General features: G+C 36.8%; 1 non-coding gene across 1 annotated transcript; it reads right to left on the minus strand.

The window, feature by feature from the left end:
* Window positions 1-19068: 19068 nt before the first annotated feature.
* On the minus strand, window positions 19069-19189 carry LOC132540100 (U6atac minor spliceosomal RNA). Its single transcript, XR_009551363.1, has one exon. It is a non-coding gene; the product is annotated as a U6atac minor spliceosomal RNA (small nuclear RNA).
* Window positions 19190-23234: the final 4045 nt, after the last annotated feature.

Consider the following 23234-nt stretch of genomic DNA (forward strand, 5'->3'; position numbering starts at 1 on the left):
CATTGATGATTAATTCCATATCAGGTATTAGAAATATATAAGCAAGACTCAGATTTTGTTTATTGAAACAAATAGAATTTTAACTTTATTGGCAAATTTTCATTTTAATTCAGAAAAAAATGTAGAATTAATATAACATTCAAAGAAGTCTGAAGAAAATTAAATGAAGTGATTCTTCTGACTAATTTATGTTGGGCTTTGATGTTAATTATTCATTTTTTTCCATTTTCTCATTGTTATTGTATATTTAACACACACACACAATCTATATAGATTTTTTTTCCAGGGTTCTTCAATTCTGACAAATGGTTCCAGGGACTGAACCTTGGGACCTCCAGTGCCCCAAGCATGAAAACCTGTTAAATAAACTATTGTGCTGTTTGAACTCTCCCTGTCATCTAGGATACTACTTCTTATACAGTTTCAACAGACTGATGACATAAGCAGGTTTCTGATTTAATGAGAAGTTACTTATTCAATCAATCTTGCTTTAATTATATTTTCTTAGAACTATAGACATATTGATACCCTTTATAATCTTTTAAAGTAATTAATTAATTCAATGAAAATAAATTATATTTATTTATATATTTGTTTAATTTTACCAGAGCAATGATTAGCAGTGGCTTATAGTGGTGTGGGAGATTACATCTGGGACCTTGTAGTCTCAGGCAATAGTGTCTGTTTGCATAAACATGCTAGCTCCTCCAGAAATTAAATTTCATTAGAATGGCAGTTGACAGAACTAATGGGAAACAAAACAATAATGAAAGCTTATAAACTATATTCAGAGATATAAAATTTAGCATATTTGATACATTTTAGTACAAGAGATAGCATAGTGGGTAAAGTGCCTACCTATAAGCATAAAGTCCCAAATTTGTTTCCCAGCACTGCAAGAGTGATTCACTTTTTTTCTTTCTCTTTCTCACTATTAAAATATACATCTTAAAAAAGAATAATTTTCCTAGCATCTGCCATGTAATATAAAGATGTGTGTGGGGGGAGTTGGTGGAAGAGATGTGGGGGGGACTTTTAAAAAAATGTTTGTATTACCTTTATTTATTGGATAGAGACAATCAGAAATTGAGAGGGAAGGGAATGATAGAGAGGGAGAGAGGTAGAGAGACACCTGGAGCACTGCTTCACCACTCTCAAAGCTTTCCCCCTGCATGTGGGGACTGGTGGCTCAAACCTGGGTCCTTGCGCACTGTAATATGTGTGTTCAACCAGTTGGGCCACCATCCGGCCCCTGGGGGTGGTCTTTTTGATTGAAGGTGTTTTTATAGAAGAATCTGATAACATTTTTAAAAATTCATATTTTCTGATTAATGGAATTGATCATACTTGTCTTAGAGACATAGGTTGGTCTCAAGGTAGTGTGTTGATCTCCACCATCTTTGGATAATTAAAAGGTGATAATTCTGCAGTTGAAAATTTTACATTCTAATACTGAAAGTACATAGAAAAAAATGAAACTAGCAGTATAACATAGAATGCATAAATATTTTTCTAATTTACTAGAATCACCTCAATGCACCGTAACTTTATCTAACAGAAACATTCTGAAAAATACAGAAAATTATCAAATGTTTGAAAGAAGTAGTAGGTATTCATGACACACTGAAAAATCTTCAAAAATTACTCACTGATTATATGTATAATTAGTGCTAAATATATACAAATTAGTGATGTAAATACATATATATACATATATGTCCCTTATTGATGGAAATTTCTACATGACTAGATGCATTAGAGTCATTTTGATTTATCTGGTGGCCTTTCAAAAGAGGATTATATGAATTAGCTTGATTTGGTCTAATTTTATTTTGTTAAACAAGGTAGAAATTTATATCACTTCCTTAAAATTACTTAGTACTCAATAGTATAGAATTACTGGACTTCGCTGTCTTACAGTATTTGTTTATGCTATTGCTTATCATAGTTATCATCAATATTTAAATAGTTTGTATGCAGTGTAACCAGACATTCCTATCCTTAGGAGTACTACTAATATCTATCTATATCTATGCCGCAGTCCAGCTGCGGTGGGTCAGGAGTCCTTGAACATGTATCAGAGTAGCGGTGGAGAGAGGAATGTGACAAGACACCGAGGTCTGATGTCTGTCTGATTTATTCAAGCAAGCAAGCCTTTTTTATACTTTGCAGTACAGCTGTTTGCAACAAGAGTTACAGTAAAATGAAAGTAACGTCTTAAAAGTTTCCTATAATTTCCTTTAAAAAGGTGATAAACAAATTATATTGTGACAGAGCATGTTTTCTATATCCTCCTTACTGGGCAACATTTTTTGTAATACTGGTTTAACTGCTTAATTATAGCTTGTTTTTGTTCCTTAGTGCATATGCACCAAGATGGACCTTGTCTAGCCAATCTTTCCATGAACCCTAGCTGAGAATGCATTGTTCTTACTTCATTAATATTTACCCAAGGAATGCCTTTCTCATCATATGCTCCTGTATAGGGCAATGGAGGGTTGGGAACTTTCTGTAACCCTTTAGACCTAGGTGGATACCAGAATTTCCCATTAAACTTGTAAGCTATTTATGGGGGTCCCTGTGCTGTGGGAACTATCTGTTATTTTTCTTATTCTTGTAGGGTTGGGGTCTAGGTGCTTGAGTAGGCCAAGGAGCTAACATCTCAGCCCTTTGTAATGCTATCATAAAATCTCCATTGGGTTTATTTGGGAAATACTGTTTGGCAATTTCTGACAAGAGGGATTGTTTAAAATTTTCACAGGGTGGTTTCTGGAGTTGTTATATTTCACAGTTCATCCTCTCAGTCATTTCTATCTAGAATAGTATTCCCCTTATTATGCCACATCCTATTCCAGGAAGATTCCTTCTCTGAAGTGGGCTTCTCCCAGATGTGATTCTGTCAATCAGCTGGGGTAGAAGGGGATATGGCATATCTATCTATATCGATATATCTATATATCTATATATCTATATATCTATATATCTATATATCTATATCTCTATATCTATATATCTATCTCTATCTCTATCTATATCTATATCATCTATCTCTATCTCAATCTATATGTCTATATCTGTATCTATATCATCTATCTCTATCTCTCTCTATCTCTCTCTATATCTCTATCTCTATCACTATCTCTATATCTATCTCTCTATCTCTATATCTATCACTATATCTCTATATCTCTATATCTCTGTATCTCTATCTCTCTATATCTATATATCTTTTTTCTTTTTTTAATATTTATTTTATTTATTCCCTTTTGTTTCCCTTGTTGTTTTATTGTTGTATTTATTATTGTTGTGGTCGTTGTTGGATAGGACAGAGAGAAATGGAGAGAGGAGGGGCCTCAAACCGGGAACCTTTTACCAGTCCTTGCACTTTGCGCCATGTGCGATTAACCCACTGCCCTACCGCCCGACCCCCGATATGTGATTTCAATGCTCCCTGACATACATTTTTTTCATTGTTTTAATTTCATATAGAGAAATAAATAGAAAGTGAGAGACACTAAGGCATTAGAGCTATCCATATCTTGGCGCTTCCATGTGTTATTATTAAGATTCAAACCTGGGTCACAATGAATGGTAGAGTACCTCCCTTACTTGTTGAGCCCATCTTTCAGCCCCAAGTCTAGTCATTATGTTAGTTTAGTTATCCACAGTTAGTTGTATTGTTGCTTTATTGGCTGTAATTAGAATTTTCCATTCTTAACATTCTTTTTTTGTATGTTTTCCTTGTATGTTTTAAAAATAAGATCTATGTATAACTGTGTTCATAGCTGGGGCTTGGTGCCTGCACTATGAATCCACTGCTCCTGAAGGCCATATTTTTTTCATTGTTGTTGCTGTTATTGTTGCTGCTATTATTAATGTTGGATAGGACAGAGAGAAATTGAGAGAGGAGGAAAAGACAGAGAGGGGGAGAAAAAGATAGACATCTGCAGACCTGCTTCACTGCTTGTAAGGAGACCTCCCTGTAGGTAGGAAAGCAGCACAATTTTTAATAACTCAAACTTGGAGGCAACCCAGGTGTCCAACAACAGATGAGTGGCTGAGAAAGTTGTGGTATATATACACAGTGGAATACCACTGAGCTATAAAAAGATGAAGTCATCCTCTTCACCTAATTTTGGATGAATCTTGAAGGAATCTTGTTAAGTCAGATAAGCCAGAAAAAGAAGAACAGATATGGGATGACCTCACTCATGGTCAGATGTTGAGAAATAAAAACAGAAGGGGCAAACACAAACTAGAACTTAGATTGAGTTTGGTGTATTGCACCTCTCTGTGGGAGGGTTAGTTTCAGGTACTGGTACATGATGGTGGAGGAGCACTTGAGCTGAAGGTGAGAGTCTTTTACAGAAAATTGAGAAATTCATGGGCCAGGAAGTGGTGCATCTGGTTGAGAGCACACATTACAATGTGCAAGGACCTAGGTTCGAGCCCCCAGTCCCCACCTGTAGGGGGAAAGCTTTGCAAGTGGTAAAGCAGGGCTATAGGTGTCTCTCTCTGTCATCCCCTTCCCTCTCAATTTCTAGCTGTCTCTATCCAAATAAATAAAGATAATAACAAAAAATTTAAAAAAAGAAAATTGAGAAATTTTATATATATATCAATAACTGTATTTACTGTAAACTATGAAACACCCCCCCAAAAAAAAGATACACTCCCCAAAATTCTGCATTCTATTTAGGACTGACAAGGGAAAAAATAGTGGATACATATTACCAATATAAGGAGCCAAATGAAGATTTTAAATATTAGATACTGGGTTGTTGGTTCAGTTTCACTCTTCTGCATGTTTCAACCCAGTTATCCCAGCATCATTTATTGAACAGAGCCTCCTTCTTCCATTTAATGGCCCCCTTATCAAATATTGGATGTCCATAGGTGTGGGGTTTTAGTTCTGGGGTTTCAGTTCTGTTCCACTGGTCTGTGTACCTATTCCAGTATCAGGCTGTTTTGATGATGATGGCCTTATAATATAGTTTGAGATTTGGGAGTTTGATGCCACCATTTCTGTTTCTTTTCTTCAAGATGGTTTTTGGCAATTCTAGGTATTTTCTGGTTCCAGATAAATGATTGTAGTTTTTGTTCTATTCTTTTAAAAAAGCTTGGTGGAAGTTTCATGGGTATCGCATTAAATTTGTATATGGCTCTGGGGAGAATATTCATTTTGATGATATTTATTCTTCCAATCCATGAGCATGGGATGTCTTTCCATTTCTTGGTATCAGTGTCTATTTCCTTGAATAGTTACTCATAGTTTTCAGTATACAAGTCTTTCACTTCTTTGGTCAGCTTTATTCATAGGGATTTTATTGATTTTGCTGCAACAGTGAATGGGAGTGATTTCTGGATATCTTCTTCTTCTTTAGTTTTAGTGTTTCGTAAAGAAAAGACACTGATTGATTTTATAGCCTGACAGCTTGCTATATTGCCTAATACCTTCCAGTAGTTTTCTGCTGGATTCTTTAGGTTTTTCTCTGTATACTGTATATCTGCAAATAGTGAGAGCTTGACTTCTTCCCTTCCAATCTGTATTCCTTTGATTTCTTTCTCTTGCCTGATTGTTATGGCAAGAACTTCCAATACTATGTTGAAGAGTAATGGTGATAGTGGACAACCCTGTCTCGTCCCAGATCTAAGGGGGAATTCTTTCAGCTTCTGTCCATTGAGAATGATGTTGGCTGCAGGTTTGCTATATATGGATTCCACTATCTTGAGGAATTTCCTGCCTATTCACATTTTTTGTAGTGTTTGGAGCATGAATGGATATCAGATTTTGTTAAAGGATTTCTCTGCATCTATTGATATAATCATGTGGTTTTTGGCTTTGCTTTCATTGATGTGGTAAATTATATTGATTGACTTAGGTATGTTAAACCGGCCTTGCATTCCTGGGATAAATCCCTCTTGGTAGTGATGAACAATCTTTTTGATATACTACTGTATCTGGTTGGCCAAGATCTTTAATATTTTGGCATCTATGTTCATCAGAGATATTGGTCTGTAGTTTTCCTTGGTAGCAAGAGGAGAAAAGGAAGTAGAGAATAGACACACACAAAGAGAGTCCACTCTGAGTCAGATTTCTTCCCCAAAATAATTCACAAACGAGTATCAGTGAATTCAGAAAGCAGAAGAAGGAGGAAGGAAGAGAAGAAAAAAAATGAGAAAAAAAAATAAAAGGGAAAAAAAAGAGCAGTGAAAGGAAAAAGGTGTTTTTTTTTGTTTGTTTGTTTGTTTTTTTAATTAGCTATGAAGAGGGAGAAGGGGGAGAGTGGATAGGGGAGGTAGGTAGAGTAAAACAAGTTCCTCTCACAAGGGATAGGACACTCAATCACCTAGTGTCCCTAGTGATGGAAAATACACTAAAAGACTACCTGCAGGTTTTTTGTTTGTTTGTTTGTTTTTTAACAATTGGCTGTCTTTTCTCAGGCTGCCTGAGTTAATTTTGGTCAACCTGAAGGAGGGGGGGAAAGGGACACGCATATATATATAATAATAATAATAAAATAGGACAGAGTAAAAAAATCCATTCTTGTAGATCTTTAGAGTGCTCTGATAGATGGCATATTTATGGTGGTATGATTGTTTATAGGAGACCTTTCAGAACTTTCAGGGCAGGCTTGGTGATATTTGATTCTTTCAACTGTTGCTTGTCTGAGAAGGTTTTTATGCCTCCATATAGTCTGAATGACAATCTAGCAGGGTACAGTAGTCTTGGTTGAAAGGCTTTCTCATAGAGCACTCTATAGATACCTTGCCATTCTCTTCTCATCTGTATTGTTTGTGTGGAGAAGTCTGCTGCTAATCTTATGGGGTTTCCTCTGTATGTGACTCCATGGGATTTTCAAAGTAAAGCAAATTCTCAAATTACCTGGTTATAATAATAGCTACCTATTGCCTTCTTTAACCTTAAGACATCAAAGAGCCTTCTTCACTTTCTATAACACCTTTATTTCTCTCAGTCCTGGAACTTCTGGAGCTTGGCTCATTTTCCTTCATGCTTCTCTTGATCCATACCATTTGATACTGCGCCTGCTAATCTCAACCAAATCAATGCAATCAGTGCCACCTCACTATGTTTCACTTTAGACTGTGTCCAGAAATGATAGGCATGAGATTTTAACCCTTCAGCTCCACTACTTTGCCACCAAGTTGCAGTTGCTACCATCATGCCAAACTAACTTTCCTGGTCAGACGACCTCACTAATGTGTCCTGGAACCCCACTTCTCCAGAGCCCTACCCCATTAGGAAAAGATAGAAACAGGCTGGGAGTACAGATCAACCTGCCAATGTCCATGTTCAGTGGAGAAGCAATCACAGTAGCCAGACTTTCCACCTTCTACACCCCATAATGATCCTGGGTTCATATTCCCAGAGGGATAAAGAATAGGAAGGCTTCAATGTTGGGGAGAGTCTCTGGAACTCTGGTGGCGGGAACTGAATGGAATTGTACCCTACTTATCCTACAGTCTTATCAATAAGTATTAAATCAATAAAAAAAATTACGAATCAAAATGGTAGAAGACTAGAACTATTCTTATGGTAATGGATTAGAGTTGGAGACATCATAAAGAACTCATTTGGCTTCAGATAGATGGTTAAATCTAGGCAAATTCATAGATATGTGAATATACACTTTTTATATATATATGGTTCTGCTGTCAGTTAGTTGAGCTTTAAAAAAGTGATACTCTCATAACAAAGAGCACAGCTACCACAAGGTATAGTTTTCTTTTTTCTTTTTTATTGGAGGGATTAATGGTTTAGAGTCAACAGTAAATACAGTGGTTGGTACATATTTAAAAATTTTCAGTTTTCTACAGAACACTTTATCACCCCATCTAGCTTCCTCTCCACCATCATGCTCCAGGACTGGCCCCCCCATCCTCAGAGTCCTTTACTTTGGTGAACTACACCAAACCCAGTCCAAGTTCTGCTTTGTGTTTCCCCTTCTGTTCTTATTTCTCAACTTCTGTATGAGTGAGATCATTCCATATTCATCCTTCTCTTTCTGACTTATCTCATATAACATGACTCCTTCAAGCTCTGTCCAACATAAGGTGCAGAAAGTGAATTTATCATTCTTTTCTTTTAATTTATTTTTTTAATTTTATTTATTTTTCCTTTTTTTTTTTCTGCCTCCAGGGTTATTGCTGGGGCTCAGTGCCTGCACCATGAATCCACTGCTTCTGGAGGCCATTTATCCCCCTTTTGTTGCCCTTGCTGTTGTATCCTTGTTTTGGTTATAATTGTTGTTGTTGATGTTATTCATTGTTGGATATGACAGAGAGAAATGGAGAGAGGAGGGGAAGACAGGGGGGAAAGAAAAATAGACACCTGCAGACCTGCTTCACAGCCTGTGAAGCGACTCCCCTGCAGGTGGGGAACAGGGCTCAAACCAGTATCCTTATGCAGGTCCTTGCACTTTGTGCCACATGCACTTAACCTGCTGTACTACTGCCCCATCCCCTATTTTCCCTTTTTAATTTTTGTTGTAGTTATTGTTGTCATTGTTAGATAGGACAGAGAGAAATGGAGAGAGGAGGGGAAGGCAGGGACAGAGAAAGATAGACACCTTTAGATAGACACTCACTGCTTGTGAAGCAACTCCCCTGCAGGTGAGGAGCCAGGGGCTCGAACTGGGATCCTTACAAAAGGATCCCATGTACGTCATGTATGCCTAACCCACTGCACAACTGCCCAATCCTCTTTATCGTTCTTAATAGTTGAGTAATATTCCGTTTCTGAGGTATGGCATTCTCATAAGGGGTGAAGTGGTATTTTGTTGTAGTCTTCATTTGTATTTCTCTGGCAATCAATGATTGGGAGCCTTTCTTTATGTCTGTTGGCCTTTTGGATCTTTTGTTAGGTGAATATCCTGTTCATATCCTCTCCCATTTTGGGATGGGTTTATTTTTGTTGCTGCTGTTGCCGCTGATTTTGGTGAAATATTTTGGTTATTAACCTTTTGTCTGATGTGTGGCATGCAAAAATCTTCTCCCATTCTCTAATGAATTTCTTTGGGTAGTGTGTGTGTGTGTGTGTGTGTGTGTGTGTGTGTGTGTGTGTGTGTGTGTGTAGAAGCTTTTTAATTTGATGTCCCAATACCATTTCCCAGTAAAAGGAGAAGGCATTCTTGAGAAAAATGAGTGATTCTAGGATTAGATCAGGAAATATGTAAGATGAAACTGTACTCTCTTAAAATGCCAGAAAGCAAGAAAAAATTCTCAAAATAAAAACAAAACAATCTTTATCAGTGAAGTTCTATCAATAGAGCAAAGCAGCAACTGAAAGAAATCCAAATGGCTGAAGCAGAGCCAAGTAGAACAGCAAAAATAAAGCAGTATTCAATTAGTAATATTCACTTAGTATGTACTGCATGTTAGAAAATATATTTAATCCAGATATAACAACCATTTGATGTAGATAATATGCAAGTAGTTGAGTGATATGGATTTATGTAATTATTTCACAATGATAAAATGCATATCAAGTATGCATATTATGTGCACCTTAAATATATGCAATTTACCTGTGAATTATCAGTAAAGATGATAAAAACTTAAATTTGAAGGATTAGTGATTGACATTTTAATGGTCAAGAATGCTTTCTTTCTAACGTCTAGGCAAGATCTAAAGTTGAAAAAGATGAAAACGTTTGAGTAGAGACATCTGGCTCAGGGATTTGATCACAGGCCTCTAGCTACACATCCAGTGTCTTAACCACTCAAGCACTGCTGTCAGCCATGCGGGGGAAGGTTTCTAGTAACCTTAGCTTCTTTCCATAATCAAACCTGTAAGGACCCACTTCCTACTTCTAATCATACCTTTCAGATATTTTCCCTTCTCCAGCTCACTCTAGAATGGATTCTTAACCATGTGGATCATGAGATTACTTTTAGGAACTGGAAAAAACTAAACGCTTTCTCTCTTGAAAAATTAGTCATCTGATCACATGTACAATTTTAGGGTATTTTCATATCTCTTTATCCACAGAGAATGAAGACTAGAAGAACTGACCCCAAAAGTAGCCTTTTAGTCTGAGACATCTTACCTCTCAAGGTCTCAAGGTAAAAGTGGATAGACATCACAAGAGGGAAAAAAATGGAATGGTACTGCCTCTCTTCTAACTACATTTTAGTCTGATTAACGTTAAAGATTTGGTTTTGAATGTCTCCTAACAATTCATTAAAATGATCTAGTAGTACTTTTCTGAAAATACTAACAATTTGAAGAGAGTAAAGGATTAGTAATTGACTGACATTTTAGTGGTCAAGAGTGCTTTCTTTCTAACACCTAAGCAAGATCAAAAGTTGAAAAAAGATGAAAAACTGGGGTACTTAGGGATAGTTTGGTCTTTGTGGAGATATGGTGTGGAAAGGGAAGAAAGAGGGCCAGAGTGAGCTTGAGAAGGGAAAACATCTGAAAGGTGTAATTGGAAGCAGGAAGTAGATCCTTGCAGGTTTTCTTGACTCTGGATAGAAGCTAAGATTACTAGAACCCCCCCCCAACCCCCCCGTGTGGCTGATGGCTGTGGTCAAGAGGTTAAAGTCCTTGGATGTGAAGCGAGAGGTCCATGATCAAATCCCAGGACTTGGATGTCTGTACTGAAAGGTAAGTCTGAATACTTGAGGGGAAAGAGGGGGTTTAGATTCACGATTAATTAACATTTTGTATGACTTTATATGTTAAGTCTTTTTCAGCCACCAGGTTCCAGATGCTATCATGATGCCGGACTTCCCTGGGCAGATGACCCCACCAATGTGTCTTGGAGTTTTGCTTCCTCAGAACCGTACCCCACTCGGGAAAGAGAGAGGCAGGCTGGGGAAATTTACTATTGGAAAATAATATAATAAACTTAAAAAAATAGAAATACTGTAAAGTATTCTTTATATAAGTATATACAAACAAATAGAAACAAGGTTAAGAGAATAAATATCATAATTGTACAGTTACTTTTATAACAACGTGTATGTTTCAGGTGTGCATTACTGAACGTGAACACTTGCATGTATAATAAATTCACCACTGTCTGTCACCAACCTGTCTTTCAATAATCATTTATCCTAACTTACCTCCTTCTCTTTTGGTAGCTGCTAATTTGTCATATAGTCTACAAATCTGTCTTTTTATTTATTTGAATTTTCTCTATATGTAGTATATGAGTGATAAGGCATTTCTCTTTCTCATCTGACATATTTCACTAAGCATAATTCTCTCAAGGTCCATCTATGCTGCTGTGAATAGCATATTTCATCTTATTTTATTTAGCTATTATAAACATTGCTGCAATAAACATGGGAGTAAACATATTTCTTTGAATTTTATATTTTTAAGAAGTGGGAAAACTTGGTCATATTAAATTTCTGTTTCTGATTTTTTTTTTTTTTTTGAGGACTCTCACCCTGCCTTGTATAGTGCAGCACCAACTTTTACAATGAGCAATGTGTAATATTTCTCTTCCATCCACATCTTCTCCAATACTTTTTTGTCTTTTAGAAAATAATGATTCTTACAGCTTTGAAGTGATATTTTGTCATTGATTTGACTTAGATTTCTTTAGTAAAGATAGACGCTTAGCATCTTTCCATATGTCTATTGCCTATCTAAAGTTTTCTTTGGATAAATGTCTATTCTGATCTTTCATCCTTTTCCAATCAGGTTGCTTGCTGTTGATTTTTTATTATTGGGATTTATGAGTGCTTTCTATATTTGGATATTAACCTGGTATCAAGTATACAATTGTTTGGAAGATTTTTACTGACTAAACACATACTTTTACTATATTATTTAGCAGTTATGTTGTGTAGTGTTTACTTAAAAGGGTTGAAATAATTTGACCACAAAAATATCTCCAAATGAGTGTTTGTGGCAATTATCCATAATCACTAAAACTTGGGAGCAACAAATGAGTATTTCAGTAGATGCACAAATAAACGGTGGTCAAAATAATGATGGGATGTATTTTAACACCAAAGAGGGAAAAAAAGGAGATTTAAATGAAAATTATTAAGCAATAAAGGGGGCCCCCTCTCCCCTTCCCCACAATATTCTTCACAGAAGAGGAAAGCACAGAAGTCTGTAATGGGAATCCACACATAAAGACACATGTGCAGAATCCCTTCTGCTGTCTGACTGGGTGGTGACCCATCCTGTCACTGCACCAGATCCTAGTTCATCCTCAGCTCAAGACCCCACTCTGCAGAGACCTTCCCTGAGTCACTGTGAACCACACTGGTCTCTGCTACCTTCTGAGTGTCCGCCCTGACTTTCAACACTGCTGACCACACAGTGCATGTGCCACCCTAGGCCAGCAGCCATGACCTTGTGTGCTTGTCTTCTGGGCTTTTTTTTTAAATTTAATTTATTTATAAAATAAAAACTAGAAAATATTGACAAAACCATAGGATAAGAGGGATAAAATTCCACACATTTCCCACCACCAGAGTTCCATATCCCATCCTCTCCATGGAAGCTTTCCTATTCTTTATGTCTCTAGGAACATAGACCCAGGATCACTATGGGGTGCAGAAGGTGGAAGGTCTGGCTTTTGTAATGCTTCTTTGCTGGACATGGGTGTTGGCAGGTTGATCCATACCCCCAGTCTGCTTATATCTTTCCCTAGTGGGGCAGGATTCTGTAGAGATGGGGTTCCAGGTTATATTGGTGGGGTTTTCTGCCCAGGGGAGTCAGGTTGGCATCATGGTAGCATCTGCAACTTGGTGTCTGAAAAAGCATTAAGATATAAAAAAGAACAAATTGTTTAGTAATCAGGAACCTAAAGGCAAGACTATAGCAGATGAGATTTGCGGTTTCCATTTTGGAAAAAGTTAGTAGGTCTATTTTAGGTATATTCCAAGGGTCCCAGGACTTTACTAATTTTTGGTTGAGCCTGACAGCTAACATACAGGTGGATCCATGTATTATCTGTAGAGATGGTGTCAGGGTTGCAGTTAGAGGATTAGAAAGCTGGATCAGGGAAGAGAGTAGCTCCCAAATCTGGGAAAATTATCTAAATACTGTTAACTGTAACCCCATTGATTTGATCTGGGGCCTATATTCAGTGCAGGAGCCTGTGTAACCTCTGCATCCCTGTAGGTCTGAGCTCACCTTCTGTGGTCCTAGCTAGGAACATTGTAGGCTGCACCGGTTGCCAGACCCATCTTTCTTGGGTGGTAGAGGATTTTGGTCCAAGAAGGGGAGAGGGAGGGAGAGGTCCTCAGTATTTTACCCAAGCTTCCCTCAGTCTTACAGTTCTCCTATGTAGCACACTGGGCACTGGAACTAAGTCTTATTCATAGCAAAGCAGGCCCTCTCCCAGAAGAGGTATGGCCATAGAGTAACAGAACAGAATGAAATGCCCCCAAACAACACATTCCTACAACTATTGAACTTAAAAAAAAAAAGCCTGGCCAACTACAGCTGAGTGAGAAATCTGCAAAAGCACTGTAGCTTCACATGAGTGCTCTCATGCATGACTGAGGTGCGAAGGGGCACAGGAAACCAAACACAAAGAACTTATAGCTCCGACAACACATCACACCTTTTCTCTGTACTTGTAATAGTAGTCACAACAACACACAGTGCTGGCAGTGAACAGAGGGAACCTTTTTAACATTTAATCCATGACCTCAGGAACACTAGCCTTCTGAAATGCAGGCAAGAACACACCAAAAGAAGCAGGGAGCATCTGTACCAAAATGGAAGAAGTGAAGGGATGGTTGAGTTGGGCAGAGAGGCTGTGTGTCCAGCCAGGTGTCTTGACTATTCATACAGGTGATATGAAGCTAATATGTGAAAGTTGTTCTAATTAGTTCAAAATTGTGTATTATTTTAACTGTACAGTGAAGCTGATAAGATGTACTCCCATATCAAAAGTTACTGATCAATAACCTTGATCCATACTCCCAGTGGGGGAGAAGTGATAAGATGAAGATAAGAGGACTCTGCACTCCAGCTCCATCAGCACCCAGAGAAAGAGAAGGAAAAGGAGAGGGACATATGGAGGTAGTTATGGTGTCATGAATGCTTTAGAGGGAGAGAGGATTAAATCAGAAAAAGAAGGGGCAACTTTGTATAAATGTGGGCAGATAGTTGCAGAGGAGATGATTGGCTCATGTCTACAACTTTAGGGTACTGTGGTGGATTGCAGTGGGGAGAGTGAAAATTCAGAACTCTGGTGGTGGGAATGGTGTGGATTCAAAGCCCTGTGGACATGCAATTCTAAAAAAAAGAAAAAAAATTAAAAAGTTATTTTTTTGTTTGCTTTGTTGATTAACACTATCAATCTCTAGCTTAAAGTAAAATATTACTCAACTCTGGCTTAAAGTGGTTTTAGGGATTAAACCTGGGACTTGGAACTTCTGGTGTGAAAGTCTTTTGCATAACCATTATGCTATCTTTCAACATCAGAAAGGTGACTTTTATAAATGCCTAGAAAACACTACAGTGTCAAAGAAATAAAAAACAAAAAGAAAGCACAAAAAACATCAAACAGAAATCAAAGAATTGAAGAATATAATAAGTAAAAGATTCAAAAGGGGGGGTCATAATTCAAAAGCTGGTTAGATGAAGCAGAAGAAATAACCATCAGTCAAAAAATGGGAAAGTGGATTCATCCAATGAGAGGAGAAAAAAATGAGAGGCTACAAAGAATAAAGGTAACCACGTGACTTGTATATCAAAGAGAACAATATTCACATTATTCATATTCTCACACAAGAAAAAGAAGAGAAGGCAGATCAATTTAAAAATAATTTTATTAGTGATTTAAAAATTATAAGATAATAAGAGTATAATTCCACATAATTTGCAGATAATTTAAATAAATGATATCTGAGTTTTGGCTTTTTTTTTCTAATCTTGGGAAAAAAGCAGGCAACCAGATATGAGAAGAAAAAGAGGAAGGTGAGAGGGAAGAAAGAAAGAAAGAAAGAAAGGAAAGAAAGAAGGGAGGGAGGAAGGGAAGAAGGAAGGAAGGAAAGAAGGGAGAGGAGAAGGGAGGAGACATACAGAAAGAATGGTAGGAAGAGAGGGTGGGAAGGATGAAGCATGCAGGCAGAAGATGAAAGGAAGGGAGGGAGAGAGGGAAAGAAACTTGCTTCAGTGTGCTGGGCATGGACTTAAACCTGGGTCACTTCACATGTTTGGCAAAGCAGGTAAGCCATCTTGTCAGGTCAGCATAATTTTTTCTATGGTGGAAATTCATAGTGAAAAATGTATGGACTAATGAGCTTGCAAGAGGGACCAGGTGGTTTGTATACCTGGTAGAGCACACATATTGCTCAACACAAGGACCAGGGTTCAAGCCTAGCGTCTCCACCTGCAGGGGGAGTGAATGGGGCTGGGTGGTGCTAATTTCAGAGGTGGTGCAGCAGCATAGTAGTTGCCTCTTTTTTTTGTCTTCCTCTCTGCCTCTCATTCCTCTCAATTCTCTGTCTCTATCAACCACAAACGAAGAAAATACTTAGAAATAAAAAAAGTAAATACGTAACATCTCAAATAGGTAACCTCGCTTTATACTTAAAATTTAGGAAGAGAATAAGCTGAATTTAATAGAAATTGGGGATTAAATTTCAGAGGAAATTAATAAAACTGAAAGTAAGATTCACAATCTGAAAATGGGCATTTGAGAAAACACAACTATTCATTCATTCACAATTGTAATTCTCAAAAATTATCAATAGAAGAAAGCTCCACAGTATAATAACGGACAATCCTCACAAATAGAAATCCAAATCATATTTATTGGTGAAAGCAAAATATTTCTCCCCTAAGATTATGACCAATACATAAATGTCTTCTCTCAACATTATACTGTGTGTGGTAATTATATAGTATGGCAATTAAGACAAAGAAAAGATACCCATGCTAAAATAAGGGACAGATTAGTATTATTCATTGCTGGAATTAAAATGACCTTAATAAATTAAAATGGAAAAATTAAGATGGAGGAGTAAAATACATACTTTAGGCAATAAACAGAAAAGATATTATAAATCAAGTAAGTAAGAATAAATCTAAGAAATTATTGCGACCTGGAGGTAGCACAGCGAATTAAACGCACATGGCCAAAGTGCAAGGACTGATTTAAGGATCCTGGTTGAGCTTCCCGCACCCCACCTGCAGGAGGGGGGGGTCGCTTCACAAGCGGTAAAGCAGGTCTGCAGGTGTCTATCTTTCCCCCTCTCTGTCTTCGCCTCCTCTCTCAATTTCTCTCTGTCCTATCCAACAACGACATCAATAACAACAATAATAGTAACCACTACAGCGATAAAACAAGGGAAGCAAACAAACAAACAAAAATAACCTCCAAGAGAAGTGGATTCCTGGAGGCAAAAAAAAAAAAAAGAAATTATCTCATTACTGTTATAACAGAAATGCAAATAAACAAATAGATGGCATTTTAGAAACCAAAACATCTGAGCAGGATATAGAAAAGAGAATCAGAATTTTTAAAATCAGAAATATTTAGCATTTCTTAAAAATTATACACAATATAAGAAATATTTATTAACAACAAAACTAAGCACAGAAAAGGCCAATCTATAAGAAATTCCCAATAGTCAAAAAAACTAGGTGACTTTTCTTGTACTGCAAAAGTTACAATAGCGTCAAATAAAGCCATGTGATATAAAATTTATATTCTTCTATAATGATAATAACAAAGAGGGTATTAGATATTTAAAATTAATACGTATCTGAATGGAATTGAGGATGACAATAGAACATGAAATCAATATTAATTACTGCAGTTTTAAAATGAAATATTAAAGAATTTAATCTACAATTAATTCTTTTCATTCTCTATTACTTCGTGTAATAGAACTGCCCTAAGTTTGTGTCAGATATGAAAAAGACTCAAAAAAAACTCACCATTTTTAATATAAAAAGTAAGTATTTAAGAACAGAAAAAAATTAGCTGTTGGTTATTGAAAATATTTTACATAGGTATTCCTAATAATGTCAGTACATATGACAAAAATAGGGAATAGTGACAACAATATTTCAAAGATAATATGAACTTTTCAAAATGTATTATTTAATAGTTTTTAAAAATAAAATATGTATTCAACAGAAGATAAATTTATAAGGCTTCAATTTTAAGTGTTTCTGAAGCAATATTAAATTCTTCCTATTATAAAGTGGAAGTCGAAAGAGTTGTCATTGAACATCAAGATAATTAAATAGAAAAATAAAAATACATTCAAATAGGGCATGCATATTTAGGGTACATAAGTTCCTAATCATTAAGAAAGAACAAAAACAAAAATAAACTGTATAAAGGTGACTACCTTTTGGAGTGTTAGTTTTATATAATTATGATGGTAGGTGGCGTGGGGGGAGGGGGGACAGAAAATAATTTTAATTTAACTTCAGAAGTGGTCTTACATTTCTGCTGGGTTTTCCCTCTACCAGTTTTTGGAGGTGAATTTATAAGTTAAAAAAGATACATTTGCATGATAAAAGTTGACATCACACCTGCAATCTGAAGTAAGAAGAAACTTGTCAAGGAAGGCATATGTTAAAGTCGGTGTGAGTTGATACAAATGGCACACATTATCTTTCACATTACCATTTACAGCATTTCCATTGTAGGTGAGAGGAATTGCAAATTAAGAGACAAAAGACCTCTGTTTTGAGATTTTTTAAAAAACCTTTTATGTGAGAAGGGGCTGGAAGTAAAAAAAGAGGCCAGAAAATAATGTCAAGGACCTTTCTAAATCAGCTTAAAGGAAATGTGTTATTCTTTTAAAACTAATCAGAAAGCCTATAGCCATCCTCCTTTTCCCCCAGTCTTTCTTCTGTAGGAGCCATGGACAATTTTTTTTTTTAAGATTGAAGCGTCTGCATTTTCTACCTCTGCTGATGTATACTGTCTCTTTGATGGCAGTATATTGTCAGTATGTGAATTCAAAAATTTAACTTTGTTTGTATTGTTTTAGAAGCTTATTTTCTTCACACATAATTCAAAGATATTTTTTCAGAAATGTCACCTGTCCCTCTTTTGCTGCAAAAGTTAAGGGCTTTGCCCCCTTAAAAATGTAAGTAAGTTCAATTTGTGCAAAATAATATATTTCTCTTCCAAGTAAGTTTTTAATATAAATACAACAGTTGTAGATAAGAATAATAATTTGTGTTGAATAGTCAAGCTTTCCCATGGCAAAGCTCATATTATTATTGACAACCCATGTTTTGACCATTTTATATTTGAACAGCAGGAACATAAATTCATAAATGTATACATTAAAACCAGAAATACAGTGAAGTTTCATAGCCACTTATTCAGGTAAGGGTAGATTAAGTCAAGGAAGCCCAGGCATTTCTTTGAAACCATGTCAAATTTTTCTGTTCATCTTCAAAGATGACATCATCTTTGGCAAAGTCTAGCTTATTAATGTTTTCTTTATTGTAGAAGAAATAAGAAAAAAAAATCACATTTCAAGTCTGAAGTTGTCTGAGCTAAAGCAGTTTTTAAGAGAAAGTTGCAGAGTTCCCAAGTGTCTTCAGATTCTTGCTTCTAGAAGCATAAACTCTACAGTTTGTTATGCCGAAACACTTCCAGCACAGGAAACTTCTCATGCTGTTAGTCTATCTCCTCTGGAGTCCACAACTTACTTAAATAAGTAAACTTTAAAAAAGTACCCAAGTAGAGGGGAGACTAACGGCAGACTAAGTTTACAGTTAGTAGAATGAGTTGCAAGCTGCTAGTTTCAGGGCTCCAGATTATATAGGATCTATCTGGGATAAAAATGAATTTCACTGGAAAGGCAAGCCTCTCTCAACCAACATGGAAAGTTTACTCTATTGATAATATAATAAAGATTAGGGTCATGTATGGGCTATTTCAGTGCCCATTTTGATTACAGTCACCTTTTTTCCCCCCAGTTCTTGTTTCTTTCTCTCTCCTTATCTCTCAATACAAAATGAACAAGCATTTTTTTTTAATTTAAAAAGACACATCTTTCTATTAAATTGAAATTAAACTTAGAGATTTACTCAAAAGAATTTTATTTCCTGGAAATTTAGTCTGGGAGACAGCAAAGGGAAAAGAAGAGATGGGGTTAAGAGTTTTGAAGTAGGTGGCAATGCTTAACCATATGTGTGTTGCAGGCCTAAGCCTCTTCCATCCTTGTCAAGGGGAGGGCTAACCTTCTCTCTTTTAATTAATATGAGAGGGGAAAAATTGATTTTATGCCTCAAACATTTTAAAGCGAAGACTGAATCTTTTTAATACATAGGCTGAGTCTTTGATATGTTTACTCTCTCAAAAGCCTAGACCAGGGAGAACAGAAGAAACTGGTGGCACAGCTATATACAAACAATGTCAAAGGACATAAATTATGGTGATATCGGGTATTACAGCAAATCCTAACAAAGGGATTTTTCACAGTTAACCCAATTACCAATGTGATTATAACAATAACTACTGTCTTCTTGAACCCCAAGACAGCAGTAACCTCACATTTCCACTATAAAGACTATATTTCCCCCCCAGTCCTGGAACATTAGGGTGGGGCGTACTTTCCTGCATGCTTCTCTTAATTCATACCAAATGATATTGCATCTGGGATCCCAACCTAATTAACACAATGAGTACCACCTCAGCATGCTTCACTTCAGACTGTGTCCAGAGACTTCAGGTGTGGAATGACAACCCTTCAGCTTCATCACTGGGTGAGACCTTTCTTTTCATAGTATTCTCTAATTCTATTCCAGGTGGCTCACTTCCTAACAAAGTCCCCAAACCTAGATACAGACAGGTCCCATGAGTTAGAGCATATGTTCACACGAATCCATAAACTAGGGCAAAATATATACCTGAAAGCAAAAGTACACAATAGTCTGCAGTGAGTAACCCTCAACACTTCATCTGCACTATTCCAGCCTTTAGGTCCATGATTGTTCAACAATTTGTTTGGCTTTGTATGTTTTTTTTTTTAATTTTTAAAAATTTATTATCTTTATTTATTGGATAGAGACAACCAGAACGAGAGGGTAGGGGAGATAGATAGGGAAAGAGAGAGAGACCTGCAGCACTGCTTCACCACTTGCAAAGCTTTCCCCCTGCAGATGGGGACCAAGGGCTTGAACCCAGGTCCTTGAGCACTGAAACGTGTGCACTCAACCAGGTGTGCCACCACCCAGTCCCTTGGCTTTGTATGTTAACTCTCTTTTCAGCCACCAGATTCCAGATGCCAGCATGATGCTGACCAGACTTCCCTGGAGAGAGGACCTCACCATTGAGTCCTGGAGCTCTGCTTCCCCAGAAACCCACCCAACTAGGGAAAGAGAGAGGCAGGCTGGGAGTATGGATCATCCAGTTAACACCCACGTTCAGCAGGGCATCAATTATAGAAGCCAGACCTTCCACCTTCTGCATCCCACAATGACCTTGGGTCCATACTCCCAGAGGGTTAAAGAATAGGAAAGCTATCAGGGGAGGGGATGGAATACAGAGATCTGGTGGTGGAAATTGTGTGGAGTTGTACCCCTCTTATCCTATGGTTTTGTTAATGTCTCCTTTTTAAATAAATAAATAAATTTTAAAAGAGTTTTGAAAATACAAAATGTAATTAGATATTTATTTTCAAAACCTTCCCCCTGAATTTACTAGAAAGTAGAGTAAGTTAATACTACTCTGTCCCTAAAAACACCACCCAAAGTCTTTTGGGAGAGATAATAACATGTTATTTCTGTTCCATCATAATAATCTTGAAAATTAGAGATAATTCATGAGTTGAAGAGTCTTACTAAGTATCTGCTTAGGGGAGATGGCCTGAGTTTTCAAATCTATAGCTAAAGACATATAAAAGTCAAAATAAATCTAGCAATATTTTTGTCTCTACTAAATCGTCCTCTAAAATGACTTGCTTTTCTTTTGTCCTCTCCCTCCTCCTTCTCTCTCCCCTCCCCTCCTCTCCTCTCATCTCTTCTCCTCTCTTTCCCCTCCTTTCCTGTCTTCTCTCCTCTCCTCTCCTCTCCTCTCCTCTCCTCTCCTCTCCTCTCCTCTCCTCTCCTCTCCTCTCCTCTCCTCTCCTCTCCTCTCCTCTCCTCTACTCTACTCTACTCTACTCTACTCTGTTCTCCTCTCTTTGTTTCCATAGTTTTTTAAAACGTCTTTTACCATTTTCTCTTTCTCCTTCTCTCTGTCTTTCCTCCACCCTCAATTCATTGTTCCCATTTTTTTCTTTCTAAAATTTAAACATTCTTTGTAAAGTGTGTTAAGAGGAAATTATGAGAATTTATGATGGATATTTTATTCAGCAAGAAATTGTTCTTTTCTTCCAATTCCAGACAATGTGTTTCCTAAATTCTTTCTCTAATGTCACCTCTGGGCCTGTATCATTAATTATCTGAACAACATTCTGATTTTCCCAAACTGACATTTTCCTAGTTTTATCTACCTATTTTAGCTCTTATTGTTGGTCAGCAGATGGCACTGGGCTCTTCTCCCTATGTGAGTTGCAGGATAGGGAGAAATCTTGAAAAGACACCTGATGTGTTTTAAAGGGAGTTCTACTCTGGGATAGGGGAGGATCCCAGATCTTCTTCAGCTCTTCCCAGACTATTTTCTCAAAGTGGAAACTGTGCTATGAGGTCAAAGTCACATTCACCAGGGTCTTATAGTAGCTGGTAGACCTTATAGTGTGATTGAGTCCATAGCTGCCACAAGGGCACAAGGTTCAGTTTCCTGGTATCCTTGATGGCCTCCTGGATTTCAATCAAGAACCTGTGCTTCCAAGCTCTTTTTAAGCCACTTAATTCCTGAGCAATTCTGTGCTGGTCTTTTAGATCTGCTGCATGGTCTGGAGCAATTGCAAATACGATGTGGTTCTATAGTGTTGTGTTTTCCAGTGATTATTTCTCTCCCTCCCTTCCTGTTCTCCTTGTCTATGCACTATCACCAACCTTCAGATAGTGATTTTTTTTTTTCTGTACCAGAAATCCCAGCTGCACTCTGATGAAATTTATTGAAATATTTTGTTTTAATATTTGTTTTGTAGGTGAGAACAAACTTCCTGAGACTAAGCTACTATAGCTCCCCCACTAGTAGTTTGGTAGTTGTCTTTTAATTTCTTACTGATTTCACTAAGCATAATGAACTCCAGTTCCATCCATTTTGTCTAGGAGAGCACAAGATATTATTTTCTAATTGCAGAGTAGTAGTACACTGAATATATATCCCATCACTTCTTTATCCAGTTGTCTATGATGGACATTTATGTAGCTTCTACTCCTTGGTGATTGTGAATAAAACAGCTATGAGTTTAGTGATTTAATCTCCAAACATATCTTTGATGTTAAAGTCTTCAGGTTTTTTAGAGGAAAGGGAATTAAAGGAAGTAACCTCAGTTTCAACTGAAGCCAAAAAGATAAAATACCTTGGAGTGAATCTAACAAGGAGATGAAGGACCTCTGTGATGAAAACTATAGAATATGTTAAACAAAGAAATGGAAAAAAAAGAATATGTCACTTGTTCATGGATTGGAAGAATAACTGCTATCAAAATGACTATCCTTCAGAAACAAATAATAAATTCAGCAGAACACCTATCAAAATCCCAGTGAAAAATTTCAAGGCAATTGAACAACTTAAAAAAGAAAATCCTTGTGGAATCACCAAAATCCATAACTACTTAAAGCAATCTTGAGGAAAATGAAAAAAGATGGATGTAGCAAACCCCCTGCCTTCAGTTTATGCTACAAAGCAATAATAGTTAGAACAGTGTGGTGCTAAAACAAAAACGGTCATTCAGATGATTGGAACAGAAGAGAGCCCAGAAATAAGCCCACAGATATATGAATACCTAATTGGAATCAAACTATGCAGTGGGAAAAAGAATTTCTCTTTGACAAATGGTGCTGGGAAAACTTGACAGTTGCATGTAGAAAAATGAAATAGACTTCCACTTAACTCAATACACCAAAATTAATTCAAATTGGGTCAAAATCATGGACATGAAGCCTAAAACTATAAAGTGCATAGATGAACTTAATTTAAAAATATATATTCTACAACCTACCAGTTTTAAGTCAATATTTAACTCTGAACTTTACCAAGTTTAAGGGCAAAATAAGTCTATTGCAGTCTTTTTTTTCCCCTCCATTTTTTAAAAATGAATATGCTTGCTACCACAGAGAATGGTATAACAATTGCCCCAAATCATTGTTTTCTTGGTCAATCTAGGCAGATTGCCAATTATAAAACCATGAC

This window comes from Erinaceus europaeus, chromosome 8 (assembly GCF_950295315.1).
Source record: "Erinaceus europaeus chromosome 8, mEriEur2.1, whole genome shotgun sequence".
Taxonomy (NCBI): Eukaryota; Metazoa; Chordata; class Mammalia; order Eulipotyphla; family Erinaceidae; genus Erinaceus; species Erinaceus europaeus.